General features: G+C 47.5%; 1 protein-coding gene across 3 annotated transcripts in view; it reads left to right on the top strand.

Moving 5' to 3' along the window:
* Positions 1–1507: 1507 nt before the first annotated feature.
* Positions 1508–17335, top strand: part of TBL1X (transducin beta like 1 X-linked) — a 258194-nt gene continuing 242366 nt past the window's right edge. The window contains exon 1 of one of the 3 annotated variants that reach the window (XM_050776585.1): positions 1508–1674. The gene's annotated coding sequence lies outside the window, so the exon portion shown is untranslated. Of the gene's footprint in view, positions 1675–3217; positions 3670–17335 lie in introns of those variants that run through there. The other 2 variants (XM_050776584.1, XM_050776589.1) reach the window with 2 other exon arrangements.

The following is a 17335-nucleotide window of genomic DNA, read 5'->3' on the forward strand; positions in this document are numbered from 1 at the left end:
AACAGCCTCCAACTCTTGGCCTCAAGCAGAGTTTTACAGGTGTGAGCCACTAAGCTGGCCTGCATATTTTAAATACAATCCTTAATCAGATATGGAATTTGCAAATATTTTCTCCCATTCTGTGACTTGTCTTCTCATTCTCTTAACAGTGTCTTTTGTAGACTTTTCAAATTTTAGTGATGCCCAACTTACTGTTTTTTTTCTTTTATGCATCATGCTTTTGGTGTTCTAGCTACACAGTCATTGCCAAACCCAAGGTCATCTAGATTTTCTCCTATGTTATCTTCTAAGAGTTTTTATAGTTTTACCTTTTATGTTAGGGAGTATGTTCTATTTTAAGTTAATTTTTGTGAAAGATATAAAGCCTATGTCTAGAATTTTTTTTTTTTTTTGCATATGGGTGTCCAGTTGTTCCAGCACCACTTGTTAAAAAGGATGAATTGCCTTTGCTCCTTTGTGAAAGATTAGTTGAGTATATTTGTGTGAATTCCTACTGCCTTTTAATTAAAATTTTAGGTACTGTATATGGGGAATGCTGGTGGTATTTGTTGCAAGCAGATTCTTGTTTTCCCCTCCCTCCAGTCAATAACTGAAAATAAGTGTTTGCAACACACACACACACACACGCACACACGCACATGGCTAGTGCAGTGGGTATCTGTGTACATCATTGTGGACCCCTCGCCCTGTTATCCTTCAGCTTTCTCAGAATACACTAGCTCCTTCCGGCTCTACTTTATTTCCTTGTTTTCTCCCACCTTATAGGACTGCACATTTGAAAAATCGTTGAAACAGATTAAATAACAGAGTCTAATTATCACCTACCTACAGCCCATCTAGCATTTCAAAAAGAGGAATTTTGGTGAGTTCATGATAAATGTAGGCGGTCTCTCTTCCTGTCTTAGGTCTTACAGTGTCCTTTGGGGCCCTGTGAATCTATGATAAAAGATATTGACTCTTTACGGGTAATAAGGCCGGTGGGATTATTGGGCTATTACCAACCAGTCAAGATGAATTCTGAGCTCTTTTGCTTTGTCAGTTACAGGAGATCAGCTATAAATCCTGGCCACACAGTGCTCCAGTTTGAGAGTGATGATTTCCACCACTTTCCCATACTTTAAAAGATTGGCATCTGCCAAGTGATCAAAACACACAAAGAGGCCTTTTAACCAAGTTTAGCTTGGAATTTCCAGTTGCTAACCACAAGCAGGTCTGGCAAGCTAGGAGGCCGGTTGGCTGCGCAGCTACTCCAGAGTGTGCGGTAGCCGAGGGCTGCGTCCGCGTAAAGCCCAGAGCTGTAATGATGTCAACTTGTTATTTACTTTCCAAATCTGAATGACTGAGCAAGGCGAAAGGAGAATCAATCAACCACAATGTGACCCTACAGGCGGAAAAAACGCAGCGCTCCCACCAGCAGGCGGTGGGGGAAGGGAAGCACGTGTAGCCAGGGCAGGGTTGCATCATGAGCTCTTTCGCTCGGGTTTTCTATTGCACCCTTCGTTTTTCGATTGCATGTAATACTCAGCATCAGTCTGCACAAGCCCAGGGAGCCCGGGAGCAACGAAGGGCAGGCTCAAGGGAAGGCCCCACCAAGTCCTTCTGGGGGGCCTTGAATGGCAACTGATACGTAATAAGACACAATCTATTCTGCTGATTCACAATTATGGAGACTGTGTAAGTGTGTATTTTTTTATTGATGTCCTCTAATGATGGTGTAGCAACAGTCATTTTGCATCATTGACGTTTTACGGCAATATTTTGCAGGGTAATTTTGAGGTCCGCCTTTTTGATGGAGGACCGGCCTCTTAAAAACTCACCTCCGGCCGGGCGCGGTGGCTCACGCCTGTAATCCCAGCACTTTGGGAGGCCGAGGCCGGCGGATTGCCTGAGGTCAGGAGTTCGAGACCAGTCTGGCCAATATGGTGAAACTAAAACTACTAAAAATACAAAAAAATTAGCTGGGCGTGGTGGCGTGCGCCTGTAATCCCAGCTACCCCGGAGGCTGAGGCAGGGGAATTGCTTGAACCAGGGAGGTAGGTGGAGGTTGCAGTGAGTCGATATCGTGCCACAGCACCCCAGCTTGGGCAACTGAGCGAGACTCCGAGACTCCGTCTCAGAAAAACAAAAACAAAAACAAAAACCTCACCTCGGGTCCCCCTCCCCCCACAACCAGAACAACAAATGGTCTAGTGTTCGAGGAAGAGCAAGTAAGGTTATAGTTTAGATTGCTGAGTGCACCGGACTCTTAGCACGAAGCTCATTATATAGTAAAGGAAGGGGCAAGAATATTTGAAAAATATTCAACAAGGCTGACCCCAGAGGTGCTGGGGAGGGGGAGTGGAGATCTGTTTAACTGAATTAAGGCCGCGAGTAGTGGGGAGTAGCCTACGTGGAGGGGAGGAAGGAGCGCTGGGGACTTAAGTGCACCGGGGCCAGGCCGTGTAAGCCATTGCAACATTAAGCACTTTGCAAGGCCCAGAGGGCTGAAGCCTGGGGGTTGGGGTGGGAGTGCTGAGGCCCGAGGGCCCAGGTCCCCCTAACCTCCTCAGCCCCCACACCCGAGCTCCTGGCGCCTATGCTTGTGCGTCTGAGTTTGTCCCTAAGCGTTTCTGGCTCTTCCTGGGAGGTGTTTTGCAAAGGTCGAGGCTCCGCCGGAGCCCCCACTTTTTGAGGTGGGGTAAAGACTACTGGGGTGTCTTCTAAGAGGGCGATTATTTTGAGGGAGATTCACCATCGGGCAGGTGGCAGGGGGTTCTCTTGGGGCAGCTGGGTGGCTTCCTTATTGGGGTGGGGGAGGGTAACACTTTAGCAGGGACCGAGGTTCCCCTGCCCCCCAGAAACAGAGGGGGTGGCCGAGGTTCCCGTCCCCTCGAGGCAGTCGTGGAAAGGCTGGGTTTGGGATGTGATGGGGGTAGCCCTGGGGTCCTCTCAGTCCCACGGAGGCCACGGGGAAGGGACCGGGACCGGAGCAACTCGGGAAAGGCTTGAGTTCCCCTCACCCACCCTAGGCGTTGGGGAGCGGGGCGGGCTTGGTAGGGACGCTGGTCCCCCGACCGTGGGGCAGGGGCTGGGTTGGGACGCGGGTCCCCTCTAGGAGCCGCGGGGGAGGGGCAGGGCCGGAGTCCCTACCCTCGTGGGGGAGGGGCTGGTTCGGGACGCAGCTCCCCCGGGGCTCAGGGGCGGGGCTGGGTGGGACGCCGGGTGCCCTCCCACGGCCGTGAGGGAGGGGCTGGCGGAGGGGGCGGACCCCTGGCGGTCGTCCTGGTTGGGGTCCGCGCGCTCGCGACCGCTCCCCGCGGAGGTCACTGCCCGTGCCAGTCCCTCCCGCTGTTCCGCCCTCTCCCGCCGCCGCCGCCGCCTCCGCCGCCGCGCCCGGCTCAGCGGCCCCACTCCGCGCTCGGGAGCGAGGAGTCGCCAGCGCCCCCGCCGCGCCGCCGCCGCAGCGCCCTCCGGCCGCCATTCGCCACCGAAACTTTCCAGCGCCCGCGCCCTCTCCGGGACTCGGCGGCGGCGGGGCGGGGGCGGCCCGGGGGCGGCGCGCGGCTGCTCCAGGGCGCCGGGCCCTCTTCGGCCGCCGCACGGCCGGGGCTTGGAGGCTGCCGGCCGGAGGGAGGTTCGGAGCGCGGCCGGGCGCGCGGCGCCGCCACAAGTTGCGCTGTTCGCGGCGAGGTGAGTGCGCGGGGCTCGGCGGGCCGGGCGCGGGGTCCGCAAACTTCTGCGGGGAGGCGGTTCCCGCGCTGACCCTCCAGGGTCTGGCCGGCGACTCGGGGCGCCCGGACGCTCCACCCGCCCCTGGAACTACAGGAGGCGCAGGTCGCCAACTGTCCCCGTGGCGCTCGGACTGGGGTGCGGCGCGCTCCCAGGAGGCTGAACAATACCCCGAGGTGGCCGCTCCCCAAAGTGCCGGCGCGCCTTGCGGGGAGAGACAGAGGTCGGCGGGGGGCTCCTTTGTTTTGGGGAGGGGTAGGTGGCCGGTAAGTTTATGGAAGAGCTCGGCTTTTCCTCTGGTGCCCCTTTGTCTGCCGATCTTGGGGCTTGCTGGGCAAACCTGCGCCACCGCGGGCTCGGGGGACCCGGGTGGAGGGCGGTGGCGGGATTTCCCCGCTGTTGGGGAGAGGAGCCCCATTCATCCCCGGGAAGCGGGCCGGCCCGCCCGGACCCGGGTGGAAGCGCAGCCTTACGAAGTGAGGCAAGCGGCGGGCGAGGTGGCGCGGGCCCCGCGTCTGCTCAGTTTCTGAGGCGCAGAAACTGTCAAGGAAGTCAGGAGCCCCAGTCCTCCGCCCATCTCCCCGGCCCGAGCGCACAGCTGGGCTGGGGACACCCCTGGCCGGTCGAGGGTCTGCAGAGCGCCGCCAGGAGAGAGCGCAGACCTGTTGCTGCTCCTGGGCTCTGGCGGGGCGGGTGGGGTGGGTCTCGCAGATCCTGGGCCCCGGCCTTGCCACCCAGGAGGATCTTCCCTAAGGATGGGACCGGTGCTCGGAGTGGGGTATGGGGAGTGCGCCTTCGGGAATCAGCGCTGGCCGGATATGTGACAACTGTGGGTCGCTGGAGGCCCGCCTGCGCTGGGATAGGGCCTGGACCTCACGTGCGTCGCCTGTGCTCAGTCAGACCGGGGCCGGGACTCGCTCCCTGCAAGGCCTCGTGTTCCCCCAGCCAGCTGCGTTGGACGTTCCACAAAGGTAGGGACTGACGTTTATTTTCCAGTCAGTGATGTTCTGGAGCAAAACCTGAAAAGAAACAAAAACCTATCCTCTATTGTATTTGCGACTGTTTCTGCTTTGCATTGTCATGTGTGACTTGACCTGCCTTCTGGATGTTTTCCTCTCCTGACACATTCGCCGAGCCCCTGGTTTCACCTGGAAGGCGAGGGGGAAGGACGGCAACCTCCCTGCTAAGGTCCCAGGCAGTGGCTTTGGTGTCGGAAGTGGCACTTGAGGATTTTATGAAAAGTTTACAAGTCTTTCCTAGAAAAGATGTGATTAGGAAAAATAAAATACAGAAGAATGTTCAGTATGACGCGTTTATTTTAAAGGGTAGTCATGTCTCAAATGTGCTGCAGATTCTTGTGGAAAGCCACCAAGCTGGGTAACTAATACAAACAACGAGTTTTTCACCGCTGGATCACCGGCCCTTAAGGCGATTCCAGCCCTTAATAGAACACACACCTGTAGGGCAAAAATGGAGATTTGTGGTGTAGTGCTGCCACCCTCGCTCCCCCACCCAGGCATTTTGCCCCTTTACTGGGCTCAGAGAACTTCTCTCTGCCAGTGGTTTTAAGGAGGAGACAGTTTGCAAAAATAATAACTTTATTGTAGACATACTTAAAAGTGAATGTTTCAATTTCTGGAGTTTTCCCATCAATTATATCAGTACCGCTGGTTCTGTACAACATCATCTTAGTTAGAATATTTTTTTTTCACCTTTTAAGGTGAGGAACAGAGGCGGGAAAATGGTCCCTGCACAGGGAGGCCATCTCCAGCAGGTCCCAAGTGTCAGGAATTCAGATATTCCGATATACTCCTGCTGGATAGGAGAACACCTCCGCTAGAACCTGGGCCTGGCCCCCTCCCAGTTTTCTGCAGGGCGTTCAAATTCCGGTGCTCTGCCCCGCAGCAAGTGCCCTGTGGGCCTCCTGGCTTAGCTGATCATCACAGCTTCTCTGCCCGGCAAGGCAGGACCATCCTCGCACTGCTTTCCTGATGCCTTGGATTTGCCTTTTTTTCCTCCCTTAGGAAAAACAGAAAAACCTAGTATGTTACATCCGAGAAGTTGTTAATCTTTCACTGCCGCATGCATTGAAAAATCAGTTTCAACCAGGAAGCAACACTAAAGGCATACTGTAAACACTTTTTTTTTTTTTTGAGTTGGAAAGATAAACTTTTTTCCCCCTTAACTATTTTTAGTCAGCCGGAGACTGGACTCGAGTTTTTCCCTCTGGTCTTGCCCTCTCCACTCCTGCCCTCACTTTCTGTGGGGTTGGAACACATGTACCATGCTGGCCAGACTGGCAAACATGAAACCCACCAGAACCAAAAGAAAAGCTGGATGTGGGAAGGGGCTGAAGAAGTCCACAGGTTTCTAAAGGGCAAAGAGAGCCTAGGCTGGGGAGAGGCGTTTCAGATCTCCAGGGGAGAAAGACAGCCGTTAAGGAGTCCGCCGCGCTGCTGCCTGCCTGGCCAGCGGGAGCCTGACTTCAGATGGATGCGCCTCCCAAGCTGGCCCCCTCCCACACAGCCATCGCCATCCAATATTTACGGAGAATCCACTGCATGCCTGAAGGTTGCAGAAGTGAATTGGAAACCGTTGCAAATGGAATTTGAACAAATTTAAAGTTAAGATGGAAGAGAGAATATGTTGAGTTTTCAGAGGAAGTCGGGTACTGTTTCCTTTTCTTATGTAGGTTTGTTCTTGGCCGATGGGATCAGAGAGATTTGAGATGGGGCATGATAGGCGGCAGGTTCAGGAGAAAGGGAAGCTTTAGAAATGAAGGTAGAGAAGATGCTTGCTTATTGGAACAGTATTTTCAACGTTGAGCTCTGGAATGTTGCAGCCAACTAATGCTTCTCACTTGGGACAGTTTTGTCCCCCACTTTTGAATGGGGCATTTGCTAATGTCTGGAGACATTTCCCTTCCTGCAGCTGTTAAATTAGCAAGCAGGTTGAGCCAGCTGGGTGTGGACCTGCGTTTTCCTCGTGGAGGCCCTCTTCCAAGTGTCAGTAGGAAAAGGGCTCCCCAAGTGTTGCGATTACAGGTGTGAGCCACTTTACTCAGTCGAAGGACATAGAATTATTATAATGCTTGGAGCCTAACATGCCTTTTTTGTTTGTTTGTTTGTTTGGTGTTTTTTTGAGACGAAGTCTCTCTCACAGTCCAGGCTGGAGTGCAGTGGTGCGATCTCGGCTCACTCCACCCCCCAGGTTCAAGCGATTCTCCTGCCTTGGCCTCCTGAGTAGCTGGGATTACAGGGACTCCCCACCATACCCGGCTGATTTTTTTATTTTTAGTAGGGGTGGGGTTTCACCATGTTGGCCAGGCTGGGCTTGAACTTCTGATCTCAGGTGATCCTCCCTCCTTGGCCTCCCAACGTGCTGGGCTTACGGGCATGAGCCACCATGCCCAGCTAGCCTAACATGCTTATAGTTTCCTGTTTTCTGAAGTTGGGAATTGGGTCTAGAAAGGTATCACCATCAGTCACTATGGTGTCTAGTAGTTTGCTTGCTTTTTTCCCTTATCTTTTCCCTCTTACATTTTAGGGCTGTATCTGTATAATTTTATTATTTAAATTACCATATACTAAATTTGGCTTTTTGGGTGTATTACGAGTCTTGACACACGCATAGATTCGTGTGACCACCATCATAATTAAGAGAGAGAACAATCTCCTCAGCCCAGAGATGTTCGTGGCTCTGTCTCCCACAGTTCCTCCACAGTCACGCCCCCACCCCCGAATCTGGGGCACCTGCCCATCTGCTGTGCTCTGGAAGTCTTGGGGATCCCATCTGAATGTAACACATGGTGGAATGCCTTAGGTGAATCCATCCGCTCTTCCAGCACCACCTTTGCCTCCTCTCTCTCATGACACACGAACTTCATGCCTTTGTATGCTTTGGCCAACCTGCTTTTCTTAGAACAGCACATTTTGCACTGTAGATGTTATCACAAGCAAGGAAAAGAACAGCTTTGCGCCTTAATCTAAGAAACCACAGTGGAAAAAAATCAGGTGTGTTGTTGAGGCTGCTAAAGCTTTGCTCCTTTTTAAATTTTTAAATTTTTCTGGATATGTAGGTGTATATATTTATGGGGTACATTAGCTATTTTGATACAGTTGTGCAATGTGTAATCAAATCATGGAGAATGGGGGTATCCATTCCCTCAAGCACTTATTCTTTGCGTTACAAACAATCCAATTATACTCTTTTAATTATATGTTATATGCTTTTTTCTCTTTTCTTTTTTTTTTTTTATTTTGAGACGGAGTCTCATTATGTCGTCCAGGATGGAGTCCAGTGGCGCGATCTCGATGCACAAGCTCAAGCAATTCTCCTCCTCAGCCTCCGGAGAAGCTGGGATTAGAGGCATGTGCTACCACGCCCAGCTAATTTTTTTGTATTTTTAGTAGAGACGGGGTTTCACCACGTTGGTCAGGCTGGTCTTGAACTCCTGACGTCAGGTAACCCACCTGCTGAACCTCCCAGAGGGCTGGGATTACAGGCGTAAGCCAACGCGCTCGGCCTGTTTGCTCTTTGTTCTATGCCAGTTAGTTCTTACTGCCTCATTGGTTTAAATGGGACATTTTTTAATGTCGTGTTTTTGTTTTTGTTATTTTGAGATGGAGTTTCGTTCTTGTTGCCTAGGCTGGAGTGCAGTGGCATGATCTCTGCTCACTGCAACTTCCACTTCCCAGGATCAAGCAATTCTCCTGCCTCAGCCTCCCAAATACCTGGGATTACAGGCATGCACCACCACTCCCGGCTAATTTTGTATTTTTAGTAGAGGTGGGGTTTCACTATGTTGGTCAGGCTGGTCTTGAACTCCTGACCTCAGATGATCCAGCTGCCTCAGCCTCCCAAAGTGCTGGAATTACAGGTGTGAGCAACCACGCCTGGACTCTGATGTCCTTTTAGAGGATGTTACCCTCCCTCACCTTTATTGCACATTCCTACCAAAAGGTACTTCATATGTAAAATGTATCGGAAGGTTATAGTCATGGCTTTAGTTTAAAAACAGGATACATGTTCATTAAGAACCTTTGCCGTTTTCCCAATGGGTTAATCACGTAAATATAAAATAGGCTAAAAATATCAAGTTGTTTTTGCATTTGTTATAGAAATAAAAAAATGAATTCCTACGTCTGTGGTTCTATGGAGCTGCTAACCTCTATTTTACTTTGGGCCATAATGTCGCTTTCTGTGACCTCATGAAGTGGCGTGTTTTCTAATATAATCCTTGTCCTGGCATTTTGGTGACTTTTGTCCTGCCTGAGGTGGTCTGCCTGGTTGTGCGAAGTCACAGAACCTGTGCATGTTCTACCGTGTAGAGTTAAAGGGCTGGATGAGTGGCCTCAAGCCTTCTCCTCCCTCCCAGGTGTGAAGATTTGGTTTGGAAGATGGACCCTGCTTCAAGGTCTGGGAGGCCATGTTTTTTTCAGACTGGTTAAGGATGATGGTTTTATGTTAACTAAACATTGGGATAAAGTGACAGTTGTTTATGACCCGTGCCTAGAGTATCAGTTTTCCCATGATTAAAATAAGCAGTATTTTGGTAAACATGGATAAGTTAGTTGCGCGTTTTAGTTTAGAAACCCACATCGAGTCAGAGGGCGCTGGGTGCTACTGGGCGCCTCTGAGTGATTCCTGGGAGAGCGGCAGTTCTCCAGTCCCGGGAGATCCTGTGAAAGAAGCACAAACAGCGCTCACGGCAAAACTCACAGTGTTTATTCTTGACCTGGGTGTCTGCCTTGAATTCTTGTCATTTTTCCTATCGTGGTGGATGTAGCCGGAATGCTTTAAAGAAAACATGAGAGTTTTCTCTGCTTGTTTCCCTTGAGCCTGGAACGGAGATTATGACCCCAGATAGCCTGCACAGGGCTCTTTCCTTTCTGAACACCTGCCCAGGCTAGAATACGGGAGTGGGGAGGAGGTGAGGCTCTCTCCTGCCCGGTAACCTTCCCAGCCAGCTCTCCAAGACGCCGAAACCTTCCTTCAGGTCTGTTGAAATGGCATCCCCAGCACCATCATGTCGGAGCAAGAAGAGAAGGGCATGTGTCCCCTTTAGGGAAGCTTGACTCATTGCAATTAGGGACCTGCCTGTTGTTAGGCTTTCGAGTCCATGTGAACGTGCAGTATTGTTCAGTGCTGCAAGCATTTCTGCTTGTCTGAATTTCCTGATAGATGGGAATTTGGACAAAAAGAAGCTCATTGTACACGATGCCATTTTATTTCTTAAATCAGTAATAACAAATACTTTATTTATTTATTTATCTTTAGAGATGGGGTCTTGCTCTGTTGCCCTGATTATAGCTCACTGCAGCCTCGGCTTTCTGGGCTGAAGTGTTGCTTCTGCCTTAGCCTCCCAAGTAGCTGGGCCTACAGGCACAGGTCAGCATGCCCAGCTTTTTTTTTTCTTTCTTTCTTTTTTTTTTTTTTTTTTAAATTTTCAGTTTTTTTCTAGAGATAGAGTCTTGCTGTGTTGCCCAGGAGGGTCTCGAGCACCTGGACTCAAACAATCTTCCTGCATTGGCCTCCCAGAGTGCTGCGATTACAGTTGTGAGCTACCGTTCCTGACCAACATATACTTTAATATGGCAAGACCACATAAAATCATTTTAAGAGGCTGGGCATGGTGGCTCACGCCTGTAATCCCAGCACTTTGGGAGGCTGAGGAGGGCAGATCACAAGGTCAGGAGATCGAGACCATCCTGGCTAACATGGTGAAACCCCGTCTCTACTGAAAATACAAAAAATTAGCCAGGCATGTTGGTGGGCGCCTATAGTCCCAGCTATTCGGGAGGCTGAGGCAGGAGAATGGCGTGAACCTGGGATGTGGAGCTTCCAGTGAGCCGAAATTGCGCCACTGCACTCCAACCTGGGCGACAGAGGGAGACACCATCTCAAAAAAAAAAAAAAAAAAAAAAAAAAAATCATTTTCAGAGCTGGAGGAAAATTCAGCAGGACTGAGTCATGATTTCAGTTTCTAGTGCACTGTGGGTAATTCTGTCTCAACCTGGATGCTTGTGCTCCTTCAGTTATCCCTGTTATCTTGTCATCTATGTAAAGATGAGAAATGAAGTTGAGTGGAGAACTGTCGCCAAAGTCGGCCATGTAAAAATCGGTAGTGCCAATATGCAAAGGTAATTCCCAGCTGCTATAAAAGTCCAGGTGGCTTCACAGTTTCAGGTTGTATTTCCCAAAAGCATAGGGAGTTGGTGTCCCTGAATAGGAAATTGACGTCCCTGCCGTTTGGTTCATTTGGGGAATGGAATAACCTTGTGTCCTTGCCTTCAGTTCTTTTTTCAACAGAATCTTATCAAGCATTTGAATCCTACACAACTGTAATGCCAGCTCCATATTAATAAAAACTCAAGAATTCAAAACTATAAACTTGAAAACAGCAATTGCCAACTTCTGACAATAGCAGGACAGTCTGGAGGACCCTGTTCAGAGCAAGTCGGATACTGTTTCCTTTTCTTGTCTAGGTTTGTTCTTGTCCGATGGGATCAGAGAGATTGAGATGGGGCATGACAGGCGCTGGGTTCAGGAGAAAGGGAAGCTTTAGACATGAAGGTAGAAAAGATGCTTGCTTATTGGAACAGTATTTTCAACGTTGAGCTCTGGAATGTTGCAGCCAACTAATGGTTCTCACTTGGGACAGTTTTGTCCCCCACCTTTGAAGGGGGTTTGGTTTAATTCCCAATTTGATTATGAAGGAAATGTCAGATTCAGCTTGCATTTTCAAGACATGGTAGTTCTATGTCAGCTTCAGCCATTTTCAAGGATCTGTCTTAGGATACTTCAGAAAGCCTAACTTTTGAGATGCACTCAGTTCAGAAGTTCATCAAAATAAGAATGAATGATCTTCCCTGTCCAGTACATGACAGAAATTATTGTAGACCAGATGAGAACAAGGAGAGATGCTTGTGGGTATTACATGTCACAGGATACTGTGATTAATTTTATGGGACTGAGTGTAATTCCTTTAAGCCAGTAGTCTCTAAATTTGGGGGAGGGACAGGGGACAGAAATGACTTGTTTCAGATTTTAATTCCCAAAAGGGTCTTAGTGAGTTTCATGCCCGCTGGCAGGTGCACAGCAAGATTTACTGGGATGCAGGAAGAAATTATGAAAATGTCCATTAAAAAAATCACTAATACTTGTAAAAAATATATTTCTTGTCCATGAAATGCATGTTACTTGAGTATTTTATATATTTAATAAATAAATTACATGAGTTAGGAGCACCTTCTGAAAACTTTTTTACTGAAAAGGATATATGATGAAAAAAAACATTTATGATGTAGGTCCCCAAAGGCTGGAAGAGGGGGTGATACTAACGTCCCTGCATGCAGGCAGGACACAGTTGTACTCCCGTTTCCTCTGGCTTCAGCTGCTAAGGTATGTGTGCGCTTGCACGCACATGTATGTGCATTAAGTAACTTTGAGATCCACCAGCCTAAGGATTGGACATTGCTCCAGAGGTACAGATATTAGTGATTTGGCTTAGGGAAGAAAGAATATGCAATAACGGGGAACCATGCACATACTGGATCTATTATTGTATTTTGTGTGTTGTTTTTAAAGCTGAAAAAATACCCATGTTTCGGAACTAGATGACAGTACCTCGTTTGCAGGTGCATGAGGAAACCTTGGAACAATGCTATGCTTTTTAAGCATTTTATGACTGCAGTGGTTTAATAATCACTGAATTCTGTTTATAAATCAGCCGATTTCATCAGACGGATGCCCTCAGGGCTCTGGAGAATTAGGCGTTTTGCTGCAGAAATTGTTAAGAATTTCAAAGACATCAGCCGGGCGCGGTGGCTCACGCCTGTAATCCCAGCACTTTGGGAGGCCGAGGCGGGCGGATCACAAGGTCAGGAGATCGAGACCACGGTGAAACCCCGTCTCTACTAAAAATACAAAAAATTAGCCGGGCGCGGTGGCGGGCGCCTGTAGTCCCAGCTACTCAGGAGGCTGAGGCAGGAGAATGGCGTAAACCCGGGAGGCGGAGCTTGCAGTGAGCCGAGATCGCGCCACTGCACTCCAGCCTGGGCGACAGAGCGAGACTCGTCTCAAAAAACAAAAAAACAAAACAAAACAAAACAAAAAAAAATTTCAAAGACATCAACATGAGATTTTACCGGAATTGAGTTGGGATAAAAGTCCTAGGGTGCTTTAAATCTTTAAATCTGGTTGGTTGGTTGTTTTTTTGAGACGGAGTCTCACTCTGTCGCCCAGGCTAGAGTGCAGTGGCGCGATCTCAGCTCACTGCAACCTCCGCCTCCTGGGTTCAAGCGATTCTCCTGCCTCAGACTCCCAAGTTGCTGGGATTACAGGCACCGGCCACTACACCTGGCTAAGTTTTGTATTTTTAGTGGAGACGGGGTTTCTCCATGTTGGCCAGGCTGGTCTCGAACTCCTGACCTCAGGTGATCCACCCACCTTGGCCTCCCAAAGTGCTGGGGATTACAGGCGTGAGCCACCGCGCCCGGCTGTTTTTGTCTTTGTTTTTGAGACATATTTCATCTATCATGGTTATTAAGTGTTTTGGTTTTTGCATTTCTCATAGTTTTTTGTTTTGTTTTGTTTTTTGAGATGGAGTGTGGCTCTGTCGCCCAGGCTGGAGTGCAGTGGTACGATCTTGGCTCACTGCAACGTCTGCCTCCCAGGTTCAAGCAATTCTCCTGCCTCAGCATCCCAAGTAGCTGGGATTACAGGTGCCCACCACCACCACGCCTGGCTAATTTTTGTATTTTTAGTAGAGATGGGGTTTCACCATGTTGGCCATGCTGGTTTCGAACTCCTGACCTCAAGTGATCTGCCTGCCTTGGCCTCCCAAAGTGCTGGAGTTACAGGTATGAGCCACCACGCCTGGCCTCATTAGTTTTTTGTTTTTTGTTTTTTGTTTTTTTTTTTTTTTCTGAGTTGCTGCTACACTACTGGTGTTTACAGAGTGAATAAACATAAAAATTATATTCACAACTCAGACCACATTGTGGGCTGTGGAGGTGAGAAATAGGAATCATCTCTAAATTTAAGGTCTTCTGGCTGAGCTCATTTGCTTAGAATGGCTGATGGTTTTCATGAGATGAAATGCCAACCTCAAGTAGTTCTGGGTTTCCAGACCAGTTTTTAGTTTGTTTAACTCGAGAGAATTGATATGTCAGCTTTAGTTTTTGTGTGTAATTTTTGGTGTTTGCATCTATTTTCTCCTTTGTGAATACTGAATTCACAACATAACTTTGTTATATGAAATGATGCTCATACACTTGTGCAGTGCGTTAAAAAGCTTGCCAGGAGCAGTACTTGTAGATTTCTGTGTACCAACAGGATACCTAATGCCGACCATGATTAATGCTTATCAGAATCTATGTAGACCTCCATTTGTCCTTTGATAAACTGAAATATTTATGTCCACTTTTTAAAAAACCTGTTGCTTCTCTTTATAGTAATACTCAGAAGGCGCTCACTGTGAAGAGAGGAGAAACAGGAAGTAGAATTTTTTACTGTCTAGATTGATGCACCTGTCTGCACTCTCCGGAGACCAATGCATTTAGACCCCAGTAAGAAATTTAGTTATAATGAACTATAAAGCAGATGCAGAGTATATTTGGGAATATACCTTATCTGACTCCACAGCCCAACCCCTGTAAGAGGAAAGAGATGGCAGAATGTATTTTGCTTTTAGCCAGATGCTTTGAGCCTTAAACTGGTCTTGATTTCATATTGGAAGCAGGTCGGTGAGAAACCACTGAATTGCTTCAGCTGTGAACTGGAATCCTCTCCTGTTTTCGTTGTTGAGTGATGGCACTCTTAATTATTCACTTGCTTATTTGCCACCCAAATCACCCTATACAGTATCTCAGAAGTGTATCTCAGAGAATGACCCTAAGTGGGCTGACCTCTGAAGCCTGCACCAGAGTTGACTTTATTTCCTAAGTGCACACTTTCTGTGCTTTTGAGGGGCAGCTGTCTAGGTTTAGTTTCTGGGAGTTTGAGGCACAGAGGTATGTAGGGGAATGGGAAGGCCAAATGGTAAAAGCCCCTGGGACATGGGAGTAAACGAGACATGAGTAAACTAACCTTGAAAGAGACTATGAAAACAAACTTGAGAGCATTGTTGAAGCACCATCTACATAATTTATATCAATGAAGGCAGTAACTTCTTATTAGGAAGATAGGATTATTAAAATTAGCCGTTTTCATCTTTCTACAAAAATAAAAAGCAAATCAATTTTAGTTCAGATAATTGTATGTGAAGCTTTATAATTGAAAATTTGAAGTTAGCAAAATTATATAACCTTAGTTAATTATATTAGTGTACTCAGACTAAATATAGAATAAGATTAGCTCATGGAAACATTTCATTTTTATCTCAGTCAGTACTGTTCATATCCACCCAGTAGTTAGATAGTTTCTAGTTACGTTTTGTAATTTTTTGAATATCCTGGACATGTTTTTAGAAAAGTTAGTTGAAACAAGATATTGTATGTTTCCATTATTTCCCAGTTCATTTTTAAGCATAATAAAAACACAGAGGATGTTGTCCTTTCTGAATTTTCTTTCCTTTATAGTATGTGTCTGACACAACAGAGGACCAAGCCCCGGGATCATTAATCCCATTTTTCTGCATGGCGTTTGCTGTGAGAGAAGTTTGGGCTGGATTCGTAGTTTGCTATCTAAAAGTAAATGTTCAACCTTCTCTAATTTCCTGTTTTGTTTGCTTTTCCATTCAATGTTCTGTATTTGGACAAATATATTTTTCTGTATGGGTTTCTGGTGGCCCAGATGTTCATTGGAGTGGAAATTCTTTGGGTCCACACCACTGGGTTGGGCAGTTGCTGGTGTTTGGCTTTCTCTATCTCCTGGAGTTGACTTAGATACGTTGTGTATTCAGGTTGGGCGCTCATCCCCTTTGCAAGCTCTGTGTTACTTTGTTCCATTTGGCTTTGCCATAAATGTCTGCCCTTGGCCTGCCAAGATGTCAGCTTGCAGTGATATGTCATTTAACTTAGAACTCTTGAGTCTGCCTTAAAATTAAGTCAGTTTTCTTAAACATTGTTATTGAGGTATAAATGACATGCCATAGAAGTCACCTCTTTGAGGTGTATCATTCAGTGATTTTTAGTAAATTTACTGGGTTGTATAGACATCACCATGATCCAGTTTTAGAACATTTTCAATTCCCAATAATATCACTCCTGCTTGATTGTCACCCATTTCTACTCCCACCTCCCAGCCATGGGCCACCACAAATATCCTTCCTGTCTCTATAGATTCCCCTTTTGTGGATATTTTAGAGTTGTGTTTCCAAGAATGAGTATCTCTGTGCTTGGTTGAACTTCCCGGATGGTGAGACCTGATTTAGTGACTTTGCCTTCCCTGCTTCCTCCCCAGGAGAGGAAGGTGGGGAAAGGGGAAAGACGGCAAGTATAGTGGTATAACAGTCATTGTGCCTCAGTTTCCTCATCTGTAAAATCAGGGTAACCATGGACTTGTTGCAGGCTCTAAATGTGAAACCCTGTAGGAAGTAATTAGCTGGGAATCTGGCATACAGGAGGAGCTCATTGTTTGCGTGTTAACAGTGGGAGATAGTAAAGGAGGTGGGAAAAAAGAGCTACCTGTAGAAAGGTGGCCTAAGTCCCTGGAGAGCTGAGCACAGGATCCCAGGGCACACACTCCCTTCTGCTTCCCCTGTCTTTCATCTTGAAAGCACCAGCCTGTGAGCCTCAGGCTTGGAGGGAAGCTGGATGTTTTCCCAGGATCTACCTCTGCTCTATGGTCCTCAATCCAAGGTAGTTTTGAAACCGCCTTTGCAAAAATTTTATCAGTGAGAAAATTATAGCAGTAAGTTAAGCTAACCCATTCCCCATCTCGCCTTTCCCGTAATATTCCTCTGCTATTGGGCCAGGTGAACTTTGGAGGACTTTTAGGCTGCAGTTTAAATGATAACAGGCCTTGTCCCAAACTCAAAACTTGCCCCCAAACTGTAATGCTAATGGGAGGCCATCAGGATAGGGGAGGAGAGGAACCTGATTCCTGCTAAGGCAAAGACGTGAACCATTGCCAGATTGTCAGATACGCAAATTCCCAGTTACTCCTGCAGATAACATCACTGTTGTAGAACCTAAGATTGGCCTTTTGAGATATCTTTTCAGGTTTTTAAAATTTTCTTTTCGCCGAACTACCTTTGGGGAGATTCTAGATCTTTTAAAAATTGCTTACCAGCTCTTTGGAGATACCTCTTGCGTTCATGGTTAATCCATCCCCTTAGTTAAGGCTTATCGATTTCACATAGGAAGTTCCCTTTAGTAAAAGGTTCGAAAGCCAGAAATATCCTGGCTGAAATCCAGTAAAAAGAGATCTTAAAATGATTTTTCTTTTCAGAGCTCTGTAGTTAGAAATCGACTTAATTAAAGCTGATATATGTACAGATACTGTTTTAAAGCCCCTGTTCTCCCTCTAAATGCTTCTGTCAATGGACTTCTGTCTTGATTCTTCATTTCTGTCCATGTATTCGTCTCTGTTATGTAGTGTTTATATAAAACAGCTCTAAATAATTGTCTTAGGCCAGGTGCGGTGGTTCATGCCTATAATCCCAGGACTTTGGGAGGCCAAG

Source organism: Macaca thibetana, chromosome X, assembly GCF_024542745.1.
Source record: "Macaca thibetana thibetana isolate TM-01 chromosome X, ASM2454274v1, whole genome shotgun sequence".
Lineage (NCBI taxonomy): Eukaryota > Metazoa > Chordata > Mammalia > Primates > Cercopithecidae > Macaca > Macaca thibetana.